Source organism: Convolutriloba macropyga, chromosome 4 (genome assembly GCF_964194025.1).
Source record: "Convolutriloba macropyga chromosome 4, txConMacr16.3, whole genome shotgun sequence".
Classification (NCBI taxonomy): domain Eukaryota; kingdom Metazoa; phylum Xenacoelomorpha; order Acoela; family Convolutidae; genus Convolutriloba; species Convolutriloba macropyga.
In genome coordinates this window covers 11,018,119-11,023,436 of record NC_134471.1, presented here as the reverse complement: position 1 = coordinate 11,023,436, position 5,318 = coordinate 11,018,119, and positions in this window count along the sequence as shown.

The window sequence follows — 5,318 nt, the reverse complement described above, 5'->3', positions numbered from 1 at the left end:
TTTAGTTCATTTCCATCTTTGGCAAGGAATTGTAACTAGTAAGGTTATTGACATCGTAAAGGTTTTTAACAACTAATTCTGTCGATTGATCTTTTCCGTTTGTGAACCTACTGGACACTGCTATAAATGGCCATAAATTGGTGCACAGAGTTAATTTATTTTGCCACGCTGACAAAAATGGACCAGGCTGACAAAAACTGCGAAAACATGAGAACAAATAAACAATAAATGCTTTTCCTAGTGTCAGTTTTGCACGTGTACAATATATGTAATGACAATTAATCAACACCTGTTGCGATAATAGCAGTTGAATGTGATGCCAGTGTAATAAATTTTAATGCCCGATCGGCACTGGAATAACACTTCAGCATTAGACTACGAGTTTATCACACTCTTTTATCGCCACTGTTAGTAAGTAAACAGTGGCGATAGAAGAGTGGTGATAAACTCGTAGTCTAATGATGGAAACAGTTTGATAAACTTGTATTCTAAAAAAATTGTGTGGTCTGTGCGGTGTGTGTGTGGTGTGTGTGTGTAGTGTGTGTGTGGTGTGTCTGCGGTGTGTGTGTGTGTGTGGTGTGTGTATGCTTTGCGTGCGTTCGTGCGTGTGCGTCTGTGTGTATGGGCTTGTGTGTGTGTGTGTGTTTGTGTATGTGTGTGTAAGTGTGTGTAAGTGAGTGTATGTGTGCGTGTGTGTGCATGTCTGTGTGCGTGTGTTTGTGAGTGGTATGTGTGTTTGTGGTGTGCTGTGTGTGGTGTGTGCGTTGTGTGCGTGTGTGTGTAAGCGCGTGCGTGGTGTGTGTGTGTGTGTGTGTGTGTGTGCGAGTGTGTATGTGTACGTGTGTGTGTGCATGTCTGTGTGCGTGTGTTTGTGAGTGGTATGTGTGTGTTTGTGGTGTGCTGTGTGTGGTGTGTGCGTTGTGTGCGTGTGTGTGTGCGTGCGTGGTGTGTGTGTGTGTGTACGAGTGTGTGTGTGTGTGTGTGCGTGCGTGGTGTGTATGACTGTGTCACGGTGTGTAAGTTTGTGTGTGTGCGTGAGTGTGTGCGCGCGTGTGCGTGCGTAAGTGTCTCTCTGTGTGCGTGTTTGCGTGAGTGCGTTCGTGTATATGCGTGCGTGTGTGTGTTCGTGTGTGTGAGTGTGTGTGTGCGTGTGTGTGCGTGTGTGTGCGGGTGTTTGTGTGTTTGTGTGGCTGTTGGTGTGAGTGTGTGTGTGTGAATCTGTGTGGGTCTTTGCGTGTGTTTGTGTGTGTGTGCTTGTGTGAGAGAGAGAGAGAGAGCGTGTGTGCTCGTGTGTGTGTGTGTGTGTGCGTGTGTGTGTGTGTGTGTGTGTGTGTGTGTGTGTGTGTGTGTGTGTGTGTGCGTGGGAGCGTAGGTTCATGCGGTGTTTGTGTTTGTATGTGTGTTTGTGAGTATGTGGGGGGAGGCGCATGAAGACAAAACAAAAAACAGATTCGATTTTGAAATGATACCAACTTTGAAATGATCGCAACAGATGTTGAAATGACCGCTACAGTTGTTGATTTAAAAAATTACCACACGGTTGTTATCGCCCTCGAAGTTATCATAACACCTCGGCTTCGCCTCGGAGTTTAATAACTTCTCGGTGGCGATAACAACCGTGTGGTAATATTCAAATTTACACTAATATGGATTAAAACACTCACGTGCATATTTTAAATTATCGAAAGTCTGCAGCGCCAGAACTTAAAATATCAGAAGTTGCTACTTAGCAAGAAGTTGAATTTCTTTGATTTTCGTCATTTTAAAACGTGCAAGTTTCTTGTTTTAAGCTTGGTTACATGACTCTGCAGAAGTCCCTTCGAAATTCTGACTAAATTTCCCGAACCGCTTTGCGGTTCTCGATAAACGCCAGAAGTTCTCAGTGACCTCAAGCAAGCAGAGTCACTTAACCATTACTTAGAGAACCCGAGGTACAATTTAATCGTCTTTAAATTTTCAAAATAGAGAGCATAAATTGAAAGATTGAACTTAGACTCAAAAAAATAAAGGTATAATTTTTTGCCCTAAACTTAGTGTCCTATAGGACACTAAGATTGGGGCAAAAATATACTCTGCTGGAAATCTAAATTCTTACACTGAACCAAACCATAATAAATAATCGGATGCTTCGCAATCAGAGATGGAGACGTTTGGAGACGCTACTTTAACTCTCGCATATTTTTTAAGAGAACTTTTTTTCACTAATCTGCAAAATTGTACTTTTAACTTCAATTTCTAACGAAATTCATGCTTTGCTGCCCAATAATTTTCTTAATACGTTAGAACAAAATCTTGGTCCTACTCGGCCCTCGTGCCTGCCTAGCACTCGGGCGCAAGCGCCCTCGCGTCAGGGCACCAAGTCAGTCGGTGGACTAAGAATTTGATCTTATATTTTCTTAGACACCCTATGCTTTTTTAATCAGTACTCTAAAAAACAGTATTTAGTTCAACCCGGGATATAATATTGTAGCCCCCCCCCCACGGTAGCCGTCATACAATCTATAGCACCAATAATGGTAATTAAACCAAAATTGAAGCTGTACTTTCGGGGAGAGAAAGACCCTTTAGTTCTAATGATTGTCGGATCTTTTCTGTTTGTGCCCCTAGCTTAGTGGGTACAAATTTTTTGCAACCATTCCAAACGCACGTGCCGTAATTTTACATAATGATTTACTATGTAATAGCACGTTCTCTGTATCGGGGGACGCTTAACGTAATGGTGACTGAAACGGAAAAATCCTCATTTTTCTAATGGCATTGTTGTCCCCTAGGTTGAGTACTCTACAATGAGTACAAAAAAGAGAAAATTTAGTTCAAGAATAGTCAAGTCTTGAATATGTCAACTTGCTACTTTCTACAGTCCAATGAATACAAATTGTATAGGTACGCTGTCTTTTTACGACTCGGAGAGGAATTATGGTGACCTATTTTTAATAATCGGACCAATGATGTTCTGAAACAAGATGTAAAAGTCAATGCTGCATGTGCATTAATTATGAATTTTTTGTTGTTGCACAAAATTGGAAGGCGCAGAGAAAAGAGTGATGTTTTTGTTCATACCAGGTTTAAATAACGATCTAAAAAAATAAACGTGTACAAACTTCCTCAAATCAATTTGTTTTTTGATCAGGTTTTTAGGAAGCATTTTTTAATAGTTTTTCTCTTTGCTATTTTGTTTGGTTTTCTAAATCTTAATAAAAAGTAATTGTACGTTTGGGATCATTTTTGACCATCTAGTAGAATTCCTTATGCAATCTTGAGCTATTTTTGTGATTTCACCGCCTTAGCTGGTTTATTAATCATTCTTCGTATTCCTTTCCAAGCGTTTACTGTCTGTTGTATTTTGTGGTTCAATATGAAAATTTTTTTAAAATTTCGTCTTTTATTTCTTTTCTTTCATCTCTTTTTTCTCTTTTATTTCTCTTTTTTCGAGATGTATTTTTTTTCCTTCACTTTGTATTCATTCATCAAACACATTCATTCAATTATTAAACACAATCATGATGTCGCAACTTACAAAAAAAAATTCCAAGAAAAATCATCTTTTGCTTTGTTCACTGAATATTTTTTCCTCAGTTTATTGTTCCAATTTGAATGTTAAAAAAAAGTTAAAAAGTTTAATCAGTTAATAATTGGCAAAAGACTGTATTATATTGTTTTTCCAGTCTATTCCCGAGTCTCCTTGCAATATTGTTTGAATGTTTATTTTCACACATTTTTCGAATTTTTGTTGTCAATGAGAAGTGAATTATGAGTAGTGTTTTCAGTCTTTCATCTTTTTCTAAATGGACATGAATAGATAATGGTATATATATATATATATATATATATATATATATATATATATATATATATATATATATATACATACATATATATATATATATATATATATATATATAAATAAGTACAATTATTCTTATACATCGTAACCACAAGTATTGTCAGACTGATAAAAAAGACCACTAATAAATCTAGTTACAAAGACATCAAAAATGAACAATAAATACAGGCAAAGCTGAAAAAATCGATAATTATAACTCCTAAATGTGAATTTGAATTATCGAATATATATATATATATATATATATATATATATATATATATACATATACATATATATATATATATATATATATATATATATATGTGTGTGTGTGTGTGTGTGTGTACATAGTCGAATTTTGTTTTGGCCGTGTTCAGTCTTTTTGTTGGTTTATTGCTTAATCCCGTTGATGACAAATGTCATCTATTGCTGATTGGATCTACCTGAGTTGATATGCTTAATGGTTTGCGTTCTTTTAGGCTTTCACAAACTTTGTTCAACAATTTTTGCTTTAATCTCAGATAATTTGGACACATGTAATTTCACCGCTACCAGGGGAAAAGGCTTTTTTTTCACCGCATTCAACGCCTGATTTATGTAATCTCACCGCGTTCACCGCTTATCTTACATAATTTTGCGTTGAATGGCGGTGACACTTCGTCCCGGGGGGTGAGTGTATTGGTGTTTTCTATAATAATTGCACAGTCATTTCCGAAATTGAGTTGTACATGTGATTCTGTGGTACCAATCCAATTTTGTGTGGAATGTTTTAAAAAGACAATTGCAACACAGTTGTCAGATGCGGTATGCTTGAATACTAGTTTTCGTTTCAATTCTCACAGATTTTGAGGGAACACTGCATCCTTTTTTTCCGACAAAATTGACTCTCTCTTTAAGCTTGTTTTGACATGTCAGATTTTTCGATTTCCGACAGATAATTGAGATTAAATTTGAAAGGTTTACCTTCGAATTTTTATTTGGATAAACAGTGTCATCGGAAAAAAATTTTGCGTCGTTTGACAGATGCTGCATCCATCGCTTTCGATAATTCTTTAATAGACAGTTCATCAGTCTTGCAACGCTAAGAATCCTTGTTAAAGAAGGCGACAATAGCACTTCTCCTGTTATAATCATTCTTGCAAGGCATCCTTGGTGCTTCCTGTTTAGACACATATTCTTAGCAACCGCCCTCAATTGAATATCACAAAACTGTCCTTCACTTTTTAATTGGGGCAACCGAACGAGGGGCCTTTCATTTTTGGATGGGTAGGGGTGGCAATTCTATACTTGTTGAAGGAGGGATCAAAAGATCGTCCACGAGTAGTGCCATTTTTATATAAATTGCCAACTTTCACCTGTGAAGGAGGTTCAAAAGTAGTTTTCTTCACAATTTGTTTGATGAACAATTCATCGGAATAAAACTGTGTGTTCAGAGAAAACTGAGAAACAGGTGTAAAGTTTGTTTAGTGAATTTCGAAATTTGCTGCGCATT